This window comes from Saimiri boliviensis, chromosome 5 (genome assembly GCF_048565385.1).
Source record: "Saimiri boliviensis isolate mSaiBol1 chromosome 5, mSaiBol1.pri, whole genome shotgun sequence".
NCBI lineage: Eukaryota > Metazoa > Chordata > Mammalia > Primates > Cebidae > Saimiri > Saimiri boliviensis.
Genome location: NC_133453.1, coordinates 110,132,760 through 110,148,470, shown reverse-complemented (window position 1 = coordinate 110,148,470; position 15,711 = coordinate 110,132,760).

Here is a 15,711-nt window from a genome sequence, read left to right as displayed (position 1 = left end):
TCTGTCTGTCGGATGCCTGGATCCTTGTTCTTTATATAAAGCTAAGAAGCTGGAACATTTGCCTATGAGAAAAGAAAGTTAATGAGAAGTTGGAAAAATTATCGTTGAATTGACTAAACAAAAGCAGGCTGGTGAGGCTCACGTTGTGCTGCGTTGCATGGTGCTGTGTTGTGTTATCATTTGTCAGAGAACCCGGCTCTGCTCTGAATGTGAATATACCCGTTTGCCTCCAACATCCATGTGGTCAAAGTGGTATCTGGTGGACTGTGAAATTAGTGTTTGTTCCTCAGACCACATTGTTAACAATTTGCTTCTTTATCATGTTTATTATATCAGCACATAATTCTGTCACAATAAATAATACTTTTCCTATTAGTTATTGCTTGCATGTATACTTTCTCTAGTGAGACTGTAAGCCTCATAATCAGTGCTTTCTATGCCATTGTGTTTTATAAAAGGCAGAGAAAGCAAAGAAACAAAAAGCAAACAAAGTTTCTCATACTGAGCTTAAAAGACCTCTTAAGGTATTGACAAGCTTATATAAGTAAACCTAACACATCCTCCTATTCTGATGGGAGAGGACACTCTCTGTAATACACATGTGCAGATGCATAAGGTCACCTGAAGACAGTGCTCTGCTTCTGTTGAGTTATGCAAAGCTAGCAAAGCCTGTGCTGTGCATTGCCATTCCTCATTCCGAGCACCCATGGCAGACATCACTAATTGATCAGGTAGCTTTTACTGCTGTTGTCAGATGCAACCTCTGATTGTTTTGCAACACAGCACTCAGGCAATCACCACCCATCTATTAGGGATGACATGACAAATGAAAGCAATCTGATATCCCTTGTCTCACCTGTGGTTGTGAATGTACAGAATGCAGAGAATTTAAGAAGGCAAATTCCTATACTACGTGGTAGTCGACAGAGAACTGTGACGTGGGGGTCCCTCGTGTGGCCACAATATAAATATTCTCTTGCTTCAGCTGATGTAAGACTAACCCTGATTTTAAAATCACATCAATGCTGGAGAAGGCACAACACTGTTTGTAAGTTATACCAGATAAACTGATCCTATGATATTCTGCTTTTCAACAGCTCCATCCCCCTTGGCTTTCCAAACCCATCCTTGTACGGGCCTCACCGAGGACCTATTAAGACTGCTCAGTTTAATCAGAAATCTTGAGGAGGAAGTCCAGATGCCTGCTGGACTTTTCTGCATTGCTCCTCAGAATATTCAAAATGTACATCCATGGTAGAGAACCAGTGTGCTAGGGATGTTCCCTAACAATAGTGTCCATGAAAAGTTCCTCCTGGATTACTTAAAGGAAGGTTCTTGGCAATCAAAATTCTTAGCTAACATCCACAAACGTATAGATAATGAGATTTCAGGTCACAAAATCCTGCGCAATCCTTGGGCTGTGCACATGGGGGATTGCCCTCTCAGCACTTATCTGCCCACACCTGGCCACACTGCATTTGTCCTGGGGCAACACGTCACAGGTGGTAACACATTCCTAAAGTCACAGAATCTGTGAAGTCCTGAGTTATTTATAAGCATTTCCACATAACATTTGGCCATGTTTTTTCTGCTCTGTTATAAACTTTGCCCAGAGGGAAAAACTAATTAGTTGCTTCAAGTATACAAGTTTCTTTAAGGTGCTTTCTCCAACTGGACACTTGCATTTCTCTTGGTGGTTTGCTGGTATGAAGTCTCGGTGAAGCCTCAATGTTTTGTTTTGTTTTCTTGAGAAAGAAACCTCTTAAAGCCCTCATGAAGAGTGAGTTTTGGAAAACTATATTTGAGATTTTTTTTCCTCCCCAGTGCAAAATGCACATAACTGATTTTGATGTGACTGGTCTTTGTTTTTGTTTGCTTGTTTCAAATAAAAGTAAAAAAGTTGCTTCAAAAATGTGTGCATCTCACCACCATAGATAGTCTTCATTGATTGTGTTTTCTTTCTCAGCAGTGGCTTTGCCTGAACATAAACTAGCAGGGTCAGGAAGCCAACACAAGCTTAGGCTACGGGAGTAAGAGTGCAGTGACCAGTCACGCCCCCATAGCACACTGAGCCCACCACTAATGCCTTCTCCAGTTACTGCAATCTCGTCTTCTATTCTATTGCTCGTAGCTAATGTTATTGGCACTTCTTTCTGTAATCTTGATGTTTGTCTCTCTTCACATAATTTTGATCCACCTTACACGCTTTTGTTCTTGTCCTTAAAATGCTTGGACAAATGTTTTGGCTCCAAATCAGCAAACATTGCAAATCCAGACTCCCTCCCCTCCTCTGGTCCCTACTGGCTGTTTAACGTTAGCCAGCACATCATGCTGAAAGAAGCCGTCAGAATTGTGGAGTGGACCCAGAAGCACAACTGGAGCAGTGCGAGGTAAGAGCAGATGCTGGAGAAAGAAGTTATGCAAAATCATGTCGAAATTGTTTTGCCTAAATATGAGATAAGATTCTTGTTAGGTCCAGCCTGTCCATGGCAGATGCAGTGCCTTTCCACTGCTCATAGCCCATAAAGGTCTCAACAACTTTTTGAGACTGAATTTGCACAGCCCTTGAGAGAAGTGATTTCCTACACCCATCCTAAGTTTAGGTGGAAGCTGCATGCCTATCCTCAGAGGGTCATGAAACCCTCTTCCTTTTGGTTTGAAAACGCTCATAGGCAGGTGTTGATCAATGAGAACACGCGGACACAGGGAGGGGAGCACTACACACTGGGGTCCTTTGGGGGGAAATGGGGGAGGGACAAGGGGGTGGGGAGGTGGGAAGAGATAGCATGGGGAGAAATGATAGATACAGGCGAGGGGACGGAAGACAGCAAACCACACTGCCATGTGTGTACCTATGCAGCAATCTTGCATATTCTTCACATGTACCCCAAAACCTAAAATGCAATAAAAAAAAGAAAAAAAAATAGAAAATGCATTGCTCAGTCTTCAGCTTTGGCATCAGTCCAGGGGCACATCTCAGCTCTGCCACCTGCTGCTTGATATTGTGAAAGCTGACAAAATATCTCTACAGAATTCTCAAGGATATTCTCTCAGGAAAGTATCCAGTGAGTCGCAGTGCCTGGTCAAGGAGCTCAAAGTCTATTGCGTGACTCGGATATATAAATAGACATGCACCTGTGGTAAAATGCCTAATACAGAAAGGCACAAGACTTTGCGTGGATCCACACAAGGCACATGACTTACACTGGGAGCTGAGAACTGCTTTGCAGAGAACACTGACACCCACACAGAGTAAACTGGGCAAACTATCGAGGCTGGGCCTGCTGGACAGTCTGTACTTCGTGTGCCCATGCCCAAAGATCTGGATCCTTGGAACAATTTTGCTCAGGGCTGGGAGACTGATGCCAGTTGAGAGTTGCTGAGCTAGCCTCTCAGTGGGACTGTGCAGCTTTCATCCTCCTCATTGCTTAAGCACAAACTGTGGTGAAAGTATGAAGACTTTATTTCTTTGCAGAAAATGACCCTGAAGAGAGAGCCAATTGCTAGTGCTCGCAGTGCCAATGAATAGAAAATGGTGATTCTTAGCCAGAAAATAGCTTAATAAATTACTTTGGTTCTATATTTATAAAACAATTTAGGGTCTATGGGGTTCAACTACATTTTCCAGTTACATTTACTGCATCTAAGGTTGGAATTACATGCTACAATTTATGCAAATTCAGGGAATTTAGAACACTGTAGAGTATTTCTTATACATGACAAGGGTATGCGCCAGTTCAAATCATTATGGCTAACGTAGAGAGAATATCATGCTCTGAAACCCAACTTCAGTCTTTGCAGTCAGGTCTGATGGTTATTTCTCGGCTAATATCACAGTTTCTGTGATAGTCTGAGACTCACAGTAGAGAACACGGAAAGAAACACAAGCAGACTCATGAACAAGGACCAATATGGCTTGTTGCTGTTTTTCATGCACACGCCTCTTTAACGAAGCCAAAAGTAATTTTCTGAAAATAAATGAGCGCTCATTCAAATACATTATTGAACAACAACAAAAAGCACGTATCAAAAACATCTATGATGGTTTCAAGGGATAATGTGTCATCAGGTCAATTCTTATTGATCTCTCAAGGATGGATATTTAATGAGTCTGGTTACGTGATAGATGATACGGAATGAGGTGTTTATGCAGGGATATTTACATCTGCAGTTCTTTTTTATTGTGCACTGGAGGAAATTACAACCTGTATTCAGTCCCAAGACTTGATGCTTATCTGGGGGACACTGGATTGCGGCAGTTGGGGTCCCTGGGGCTGGAGTAGATTATGGGTGAAGTTAACTTGTGAAGCTCAATATAGAAGTAACCCACAGGACCACAGTGAGAAGGAAGGAAAAAATGAACCCTGGCGGAGGCAGAAGTAAGATAAACATGAATGTGCATGTGTCGCTGTAGAGTGGACGCATCACTCTGAGAATGTTGCTCACATGTGCCAGGGGCTTTAGCCTAAAATCACTTTAGAATAATTTTCTCTTACTATATGTTTTTCTCTTACTATGTTGGGTTGGGGGTGGGGTTCAGGGATATTGAACTTCTCTTGCAGAGCTCCTGCTCCAAGATGGTAGAAAAATGATCTTTTACAAAACCTAGAATTCTGGATTCTGCAGAATTCTCTCCCAGATGCTAGTTGTTAACAGAATTCTAATTTCCCTTTTGGTGGCACAAAACTCCTCTCCATTGCACTGAATCCCTTGTAGTATGATGTGAGTATGTAACCAAATTGTCTTCAAATAAATGTCAATGTGAAATATACTTGCCAATTCCAGGCATGGATCTTAAGAAACCTTACACAGATGTGTATTTATGCCTTTTTTTCCCTTCTGATGGTGGGATGCCAACACGGACGATGCCCCAGGAGGAGGGGGAGTCAGAAGCTGAAGCAGTCCTAAGTCCCTGAGTTCCTGAGTAGAGTAGAGGTATCCGCCAACCAGGAAAACCCATTCTGGACAATTATCTGAGGAAGAAATAGACTTCTATTCTGTTTGAGCCATGGTACTTCAGGGCTGACTTCTTCCAGCAGCCATCCTACTGTGCTGGTGATGTTTCTATGGCCTCTCGTGTAGAGCTGAACCTTCCCTGCCTTGCTCTTTGTCCAGAGAAGCTGATCTCCATGCACCGCATCAGGTGCGCCTTCTTGCCTTCCAGCTTTGGTTGGCTATAGATAACAAGACGCGGCACAGCAGATGAGAAGACAGGAGGAGCCCGTGGGAGACGCGCAGAGAGCAGAAAGGAGAGGGAATGTGTATATCCACATGTTCTCTCTTGGCTTCCCTGGGCAGTTTCTTAACACATCTACAACTGTCACCAGTGCCGGTGACATGACCCTTCCCATCCTCCTTCAGACCAAGAGTAGGAACAGCTTTCCACGGTCACCGCTCTCTGCTTGTTTTGCCATCTATGACTTCCTTAGCTCTGTCTGCACCTTTGTAAATCTTTATAATAGATGCCCTACTTTTCTAAATAGAATGTGGGTAACAGAAAGAGTCAGAGAGAGAGAGAGAGGTTCTGTTATTGTTGTCAGAAAGAAAAATAAGATTTAGAATATAATTTTAGAACTGAAACAGAACTAAAGGACCAGGGAGTCCAGGCCCCTACTGGATAAGTAAGTCTTTCCGTAAAAATCCATTTAATTAAGAGCTGTGTTGATCATGTCATGTATTCTGTCTGCGACTCTGGAAGATATAGACACCATAACCGTCCTTCTCTCTAACCATACCCCTGTCCAGCCTCTCACCCCTTGTACTGCTGATTTCAAAGAAATAGCATGAGCACGTTCCCCAGACTCCCATCCTCACCTTAGAAATGGGATATAAGCACCCAGATGAGGAAAGGGGCTTTCCAAAGTCTTCATCATTTTAAAGAGAGAACCAGGCTCTGGTTAAAAAGAAATGAACGTGGCCGGTCTCGGTGGCTCACACCTGTAATCCCAGTATTTTGGGAGTCCAAGGCGGGTGGATCATGAGCTCAGGAGTTCGAGACCAGCCTGACAACATGGTGAAACCTCGTCTCTACTAAAAATACAAAAATTAGCTGGGCATGGTGGCACACGCCTGTAGCTACTCAGGAGGCTGAGGCAGGAGAATTGCCTCGACCTGGGAGGCGGAAGTTGCAGTGAGCCGAGATCATGCCCCTGCGTGTCAGCCTGGGCGACAGAGTGAGACTTCATCTCAAGAAAAAGAAAAAAAAAAAGAAATGAACATCAAGGGGGAAACTTTCTAAAGCAGGGCTGGAACTGGAAACCTCACTGTTCTTTCTCCACTGCCAAGGAGGAGTTACATTGGAAAACAGTCCTTGGGCTCTGCCCTTAATCAGTTAGGGATTAGGGTTGGCAAGAAAAGTATGTTGTGACATTCATCCCAGATCCAGGAACCTGAGCCTCCTGGTCTGAAGCCATGGCCTCCTGCCTTGATCTCCTGTGGCCAATATCCCTGAAAGCAGCATGCTGGATTGGCCAACATCTCTTCTAGTGAGAATCCCCAATTCACATTTATGAAAATAGAGACATTTCTGTCCTCGTCGGCAGTAAACTTTATGATTGAATCTGCTTGGGGTAAATATTCTACTCACAAAGGCAATTAGAGTTAGCCGGGAGGGAAGAGAGACAGAGGTGCAGGGCCCACATCCCTCTCGGATAACTGGAAGTGGATAAAAAGGTGTGGGATGAAAGTGAGAAACTCTTCCTGTAATTCTCAAGGGAATTGTGTTTCATTTTATCCCTTAGCCTCCCTCATCACTAGCTTTACATCTCAGGGTTCCTGAGACAATGGAGCATTAATATGGTCCCTAAGGAGACTTCTGGTGCCTTCTCTCTTACATAACTCATTTTTCTAGTCCTGCCTCCCTGGCACCTTCCAAACAGCACTCAAAGTAACTCCTGGAGGAGGCGCTGTGGGATCTTTGAAGCCAGGGTCTGTAACTAAGGAGGCTTTTTACCTCCAGCACCACTCTGTGGCCTGGCGGATAGCAGGTGCTTCGGGAAGGTTTAGCCTTTTCATGAATGTAGTTGAGCATGCCCAGGGCATCAGGAGGCAGGAGCTATTTTTTTAAGCACATATTTTTCTCAAATCACAAGTTTGAAAATTTAAAATTTGCCTACCTTGAAGACCACATTTAGAAAATTTCTTAAGAAAAAGAAAGATCAAATACCCTTTTACAGGAGATTTAATGCTTTAATGAAGTATAAATTCAATTGCATTTATAGGGTACAAAACTGCAGTAATTTTTTTGGTGAGTCAAGATCTGAAAAATTATATTACAGCTAATATGCCAATTAATTCTTCATTGGGTCAATTATCAGGAATTTCTTTATTCTTATTTGATATCTGGAGGTGCCCTGAAACTATAAATTCCCTGCATCTTTATTAGATTGTCAGATAATTCTGAGTGTTCCGTGCCACCCCCTGCCATCCCTGTCCCTTTCAATCATGCCTATAAAATTTTTATTTTTAAATTTTCACAAGACTCTGAATTGCCTTAGCTTCATGGCAAACCTCAGCAATCTGTGTGCGTTTGTGTGTGCATGTGTGTGTGTGTGTGTGTGTGTGTGTGTGTGTGTATGTGTGCAAAACTTATCTTCTCTGACCTCTTAGCTCATTCCAAACTTCAATCTAAGCATCTAATCAAACAGTTGTCCTTCTCTATTAGCTCCTTCTTCTTCTGTGGCTCACCTGTTTATCTTCTTGTCTCTCTGGAATAGCCCTTGGAAAGGGTTCTAATTCAATCTCATCGGAAGGTTCAAGTAATATTTTTCCAGCTGAATTTATAATAGATGCCCTACTTTTCTAAATAGAAAGTGGGTAACAGAGAGAGTCAGAGAGAGAGAGAGAGAGAGAGAGAGAGAGAGAGTTTTGTTGTTATCATCAGAAAGAAAAATAAGATTTAGAATATAATTTTAGAACCAAAATAGAACTAAAGGACCAGAAAGCCCAAGTCCCTACTGGATAAGTAAGCCAGGATCAGAGAATTTCAGTGATGCACTATGTTTGCATCACACATTATTTCATGTTTAAGATTATACAGGGATTTGAAAGTGATTATGTTGAGTCCATAGGTCAATTATGTCAAAACAACCTTAACTCTGCTAACTCATGACTGTAAAATATCTTTTCATTCATTTAGGTTTTTATGATTTTTTTTCAGGAGCGTTTTATATTTTTCAGTACATCATTCTTGCAAATATTTTGTTACATTCATCCTTAAGTATTTTGCATTTTTATTGCTATTATAAATTATATTATTATTTTAGGTTTTATTTCCAGTTATTCATTGTACACACGTATAATTTCAATTAATTTTGTATACTAAACTTTTACCCTGCAACCTTGGTAAGCTCACTTACTATTTCTAGTAACCTTTTTTGTATTTTTATATAGACTTTAAATAAAGATAATTGTACTTCTTGCTTTCCAAACTGTATGCCCATTATTATTATTATGAGCCTAATTTCACTTATTTCATGACGTCACACAGGTGACTTCTGACACATATTTGTAGACTTTTAGATTGTTTTACATGTGTGGTTGTGTTTTAAGTTCACGGCACTGTAAAAATACATATTATTTTTGCCTTTATATGAATAAACTAGGACTCGCATTTTATACTGATTTAGTATTATTTCATGTTTCATTTTAGCAAAAGCTACAATTAACCATTAAAGCCCTATTTCACTTGACCCTACCATGCCACAAATACCGTTAGCTCTACTGGTCTATGACGTATTCTTTCCCTTCTGAAATATGAAGAATGTTCTTACTGCTACAACATTCACTCCCTCACAGAGCCCTTCATTTCCTGTCTCCTTCCTTCTCTCAATCCTCTCTCTTTTCCACACATGTATACGGGGCACCTGCTACTATCCCATAGAAAATCAGCCCTTGGCAATAAATAAAACCCATGCTAGCTGTCCTCAAGCTGCTCAACAGCTAGTATGAAGATTGTACATTATTGAGATGATTTCTGGAGGCATGTGTAAGGTATAGTGGATATAGAGAGAAAGATGTGTGTATACCTGCAGAGTGCAGTCAGAAGTGACCTCCTACAACTAGAAAAGAAAGTGTGCGCTCGGACTTTCAAGATGGCCGCCTAAGAACAGCTCAGGACTTCAGCTCCCAGTGAAAGTGCAGAGGGTGAGTGGACGCCGCATTTCCAGACGAACTCTTATTGCCCACAGACCAGGAGATACCCAGGCAGAGGGGTCGCCAGCGTCGCAGTCCCAGCCGGTGTGGCTGTTTTGGCCCCCGCGGGGCTGATTCCGCCCGCGCGGCTGCTGTGACCACTCCCTGTTGCTGCCGTTCTCCGTAAAAAAGCCACTGGTCTGGGAGCCCTCCTAGCAGGCGAGCAGAGCCTTGAGACGGCAGAATAGCCCATTCATCTGAAATAGCGAGCCAGGCCAGGAGATTCCTAGGCAAAAAATCCGCCAGGAGCCGGCGCCGCGGTTCGAGCCGACTCCGTGAGTCGCAGCACGGGAGATCCCGGCGCCTTTTCAACAAGCGACCGGAACGCGGGGTCCTTCAACTTAAAAGAAAAGACTCTGAGTCAGGGAGCCAGGTGATCAGGCTCGGTTGGTCCCACCCCTCCACCCCCAACAACAACGAAAACAAAAACAGTAATTGGAAACCCTCTGGGTTGAGCCCTTCAAACCCAGCACAGCTGAACCGGGACGGTCCGGCTCCGTGGGGGAGGGGCTTCCGCCATTACTGAGACTCTCCACCGCTACGGAGGCAGGCTGCCGTTGCCGAGGCAACCCGCCGTTGCCGAGGCAACCTGCCACAACAGAGAGAGTCCGCCATAACAGAGGCGGGGCCACCATTGCCCAGACAGTTCTAACTACGCCCATATAAAAAGGACTACAGGGAAGAGCTCAGGGCAGCTGGGCGGAGCCCACAGCAGCTCAGCAAAGCCCCTGCGGGCAGGCAGAGGCTAGGCGTGCTGCTAGCTGGGCGGGTCCGACCTGAAAAAAAAAAAATCAAAAAAGGCAGTAGTGCAACGGAAACTCATAAAGCTCCAACTCCCTGGGACAGAGACAGACAACAGGTGGATAAACCCACAAAAATGGGTAGAAACCAGCGTAAAAAGGATGAAAACTCCCGAAACCAGAACACCTCTCCTCCTAAAAGTGATCACAACTCCTCACCAGCAAGGGAACCAGACCGGATGGAGAAGGAGGGTGATGAAATGACAGAATCAGACTTCAGAAGATGGGTAGTAAGAAACTACAATGAGCTAAAAGAACATGTTCTAACCCATCGCAAAGAAAATAGGAACCTTGAAAAAAGATTGGACGAACTGCTGACGAGAATGGACAGCATAGAGAGGAGAATAAGTGAATTGATGGAGCTGAAAAACGCAACACGAGAACTTCGTGAAGCATGCACAAGCTTCAACAGCCGAATTGACCAAGCAGAAGAAAGGATATCAGAGGTCGAAGACCAACTCAATGAAATAAAAAGAGAAGGCAAGAACAGAGAAAAAAGCGCAAAAAGGAATGAACAAAATCTTCAAGAAATGTGGGACTATGTAAAAAGACCTAATCTACGTCTGATAGGTGTACCTGAATGTGATGAAGAGAATGAATCCAAGCTGGAAAATACTCTTCAGGATATTATCCAGGAAAACTTCCCCAACCTAGCAAGGCAGACCAATATTCAAATCCAGGAAATACAGAGAACACCACAGAGATATTCCTCAAGAAGAGCAACCCCAAGGCACATAATCGTCAGATTCACCAGGGTTGAAATGAAAGAGAAAATGCTAAGGGCAGCCAGAGAGAAAGGTCGGGTTACCCACAAAGGGAAGCCCATTAGACTCACAGCAGACCTCTCAGCAGAAACCCTACAAGCCAGAAGAGACTGGGGGCCAATATTCAACATCCTTAAAGAAAAGAACTTTCAACCCAGAATCTCCTATCCAGCCAAACTCAGCTTCATAAGTGAAGGAAAAATAAAATCCTTTGTGAACAAGCAAGCACTCAGAGATTTCATCACCACCAAACCTACTCTACAAGAACTCCTGAAAGAGGCTCTACACATATAAAGGAACAACCAGTACCAGCCACTCCAAAAACACACCAAATGGTAAAAAAGCAGCAACACAATCAAGAATCTGCATCAACTAACCAACAAAACAGCCAGGTAGCATCAAAATGACAGCATCAAATTCACACATAACAATACTATCCCTAAATGTCAATGGACTAAATGCCCCAATCAAAAGACACAGACTGGCAAATTGGATAAAAAGCCAAAACCCATCAGTGTGCTGTATCCAGGAAACCCATCTTACATGCAAGGATACACAAAGGCTCAAAATAAAGGGATGGAGGAAGATCTACCAAGCAAATGGAGAGCAAAAAAAGGCAGGAGTTGCAATTCTCATCTCTGATAAAATAGACTTTAAAGCAACAAAGATCAAAAGAGACAAAGAAGGACATTACATAATGGTAAAAGGATCACTGCAACAAGAAGAGCTAACGATCCTAAATATATATGCACCCAATACAGGAGCACCCAGATACATAAGGCAAGTTCTTAATGACTTACAAAGAGACTTAGACTCCCACACAATAATAGTGGGAGACTTTAACACCCCATTGTCAATATTAGACAGATCAACCAGACAGAAAATCAACAAGGATATCCAGGACCTGAACACAGACCTGGAACGAGCAAACCTAATAGACATTTACAGAACTCTCCACCCCAAATCCACAGAATATACATTCTTCTCAGCACCACATCACACCTACTCTAAAATTGACCACATAATTGGCAATAAATCACTCCTCAGCAAATGCAAAAGAACAGAAATCATAACAAACAGTCTCTCAGACCACAGTGCAATCGAGTTAGAACTCAGAATGCAGAAACTAACTCAGAACCGCACAGCTTCATGGAAACTGAACAACTTGCTCTTGAATGTTGACTGGATAAACAATGAAATGAAGGCAGAAATAAAGATGTTCTTCGAAACCAATGAGAACGAAGACACAACATACCAGAATCTCTGGGACACATTTAAAGCAGTCTCTAGAGGAAAATATATAGCAATGAGTGCCCACATGAGAAGAAAGGAGAGATCTAAAATTGACACCCTATCATCAAAATTGAAAGAGCTAGAGGAGCAAGATCAAAAAAACTCAAAACCTAGCAGAAGACAGGAAATAACTAAGATCAGAGCAGAACTGAAGGAAATAGAGACACAAAAAACTCTTCAAAAAATCAATAAATCCAGGAGCTGGTTTTTTGAAAAGATCAACAAAATAGACAGACCACTAGCCAGATTAATAAAAAAGAAAAGAGAGAATAACCAAATTGATGCAATAAAAAACGATAAAGGGGATATCACCACAGATTCCACAGAAATCCAAACCATCATCAGAGATTATTACAAACAACTCTATGCACATAAACTAGTAAACCTGGAAGAAATGGATAAATTCCTGGACACCTGCAACCTCCCAAGCCTAAACCTGGAAGAAGCCGAAACCCTGAATAGACCAATAACATGGTCTGAAGTCGAGGCAGCAATAAAGAGCCTACCACCCAAAAAAAGCCCAGGTCCAGATGGGTTCACAGCTGAATTCTACCAGACATACAAGGAGGAGCTGATACCATTCCTTCTGAAACTATTCCAGACAATCCAAAAAGAGGGAATCCTTCCCAAATCATTTTACGAGACAAACATCATCCTGATACCAAAACCCGGCAGAGACTCAACAAGAAAAGAAAATTTCAGGCCAATATCCATGATGAACATAGATGCAAAAATCTTCAATAAAATACTGGCAAACCGATTGCAACAGCATATCAAAAAGCTCATCCACCATGATCAAGTAGGATTCATCCCGGGGATGCAAGGCTGGTTCAACATACGCAAGTCCATAAACGTAATTCACCACATAAACAGAACCAAAGACAAAAACCACATGATTATCTCGATTGATGCAGAGAAGGCTTTTGACAAAATTCAACAACCCTTTATGCTAAAAACCCTCAATAAACTAGGTATTGACGGAACGTATCTCAAAACAATAAAAGCTATTTACGACAAACCAACAGCCAATATCATACTGAATGGGCAAAAACTGGAAGCATTCCCTTTGAAATCTGGCACTAGACAAGGATGCCCTCTCTCACCACTCCTATTCAATATAGTACTGGAAGTTCTAGCCAGAGCAATCAGGCAAGAAAAAGAAATAAAGGGTATCCAAATTGGAAAGGAGGAAATCAAATTGTCTCTATTTGCAGATGACATGATTGTATATCTGGAAGACCCCATCACCTCAGCCCAAAATCTCCTGAAACTGATAAACAACTTCAGCAAAGTCTCAGGATACAAAATCAACGTGCAAAAATCACAAGCATTCCTATACACCAGTAATAGACTTCAAGAGAGCCAAATCAAGAACGAACTGCCATTCACAATTGCTACAAAGAGAATAAAGTAACTAGGAATACAACTAACAAGGAACGTAAAGGACCTCTTCAAGGAGAACTACAAGCCATTGCTCAACGAAATAAGAGAGGATACAAACAGATGGAGAAACATTCCATGTTCATGGTTAGGAAGAATCAACATCGTGAAAATGGCCATACTGCCCAAAGTAATTTACAGATTCAACGCTATTCCCATCAAGCTACCAATGACCTTCTTCACAGAACTGGAAAAAAACACCTTAAACTTCATATGGAACCAAAAGAGAGCCCGCATAGCCAAGTCAATTCTAAGCAAAAAGAACAAAGCGGGAGGCATCACACTACCGGACTTCAAACTATACTACAAGGCTACAGTAATCAAAACAGCATGGTACTGGTACCAAAACAGAGATATAGACCAATGGAACAGAACAGAGGCCTCACAGGAAATACAACATACCCACAACCATCTGATCTTCGACAAACCTGACAAAAACAAGCAATGGGGAAAGGACTCCCTGTTTAATAAATGGTGTTGGGAAAACTGGCTAGCCATGTGCAGAAAGCAGAAACAGGACCCCTTCCTGACACCTTACACCAAAATTAACTCCAGATGGATTAAAGACTTAAACATCAGACCTAATACCATAAAAACCTTAGAAGAAAATCTAGGCAAAACCATTCAGGACATAGGTGTAGGCAAGGACTTCATGACCAAAACGCCAAAAGCAATGGCAACAAAAGCCAAAATCGACAAATGGGACCTAATCAAACTCCACAGCTTCTGCACGGCAAAAGAAACAGTCAGTAGAGTGAATCGGCAACCAACAGAATGGGAAAAAATTTTTGCAGTCTACCCATCTGACAAGGGGCTGATATCCAGAATTTACAAAGAACTAAAGCAGATCTACAAGAAAAAAACAAACAAGCCCATTCAAAAATGGGCAAAGGATATGAACAGATACTTTACAAAAGAAGACATACAGGAGGCCAACAAACATATGAAAAAATGCTCATCATCACTGGTCATCAGAGAAATGCAAATCAAAACCACATTGAGATACCATCTCACACCAGTTAGAATGGCGATCATTAAAAAATCGGGAAACAACAGATGCTGGAGAGGATGTGGAGAAATAGGAACACTTCTACACTGTTGGTGGGAATGTAAATTAATTCAACCATTGTGGAAGACAGTGTGGCGATTCCTCAAGGACCTAAAAATAGAAATCCCATTTGACCCAGCAATCCCATTACTGGGTATATATCCAAAGGATTATAAATCATTCTACTACAAGGACACGTGCACACGAATGTTCATTGCAGCACTGTTTACAATAGCAAAGACCTGGAACCAACCCAAATGCCCAACGATGATAGACTGGATAGGGAAAATGTGGTACATATACACCATGGAATATTATGCAGCCATCAAAAACGATGAGTTCACGTCCTTTATAGGGACATGGATGAACCTGGAAACCATCATTCTCAGCAAACTGACACAAGAGCAGAAAATCAAACACCGTATATTCTCGCTCATAGGCGGGTGTTGAACAATGAGAACACATGGACACAGGGAGGGGAGCACTACACACTGGGGTCCATTGGGGGGAAATGGGGGAGGGGCGGGGGTGTGGGGAGGTGGGAAGAGATAGCATGGGGAGAAATGACAGATACAGGTGAGGGGACGGAAGGCAGCAAAGCACGCTGCCATGTGTGTACCTATGCAACAATCTTGCATGTTCATCACATGTACCCCAAAACCTAAAATGCAATAAAAAAAAAAGAAAAAAAAAAAAAAAAAAAAAAAAAAGAAAGTGTGCATAGAAGCACCAGCCCCCCCTCCAAAATCCTTCTTTTACTGTGCTCCAAGGAAATTTTAGATGTCAGGTAGAGAGTGATGAGAAATATGTTTGGGTGGTGTGTTAGTCGTGATTCAGACAGAAAAATGGAAATGACTCTAGGTGTTTCAAACAGACATGATTTAATGCAGAGAATTAGTTACAGAGGAACAGTAGAACTGAGCAGCTTCATAAAGAATGGTGAGACTTCCTGGGCTTAGCAAGCAGCAGGCACCTCTGGCACTCTAGCATTCGAGGGCTCAGACTAGAACACTGCTAGCAGGATTCAAGAGTCACAGCTGCCCAGAGTGAGCTAAAACTGGGGTGAGGCTGAGTAGGAGTTGACATCTCCCTGAAAGAACTTTTTCTGGGGCAGCTGGTAAGAGCAAAGAGAAAGTACAAAGAAATGTCCTCCCTCTGCCCTGCCTCTGTCCTC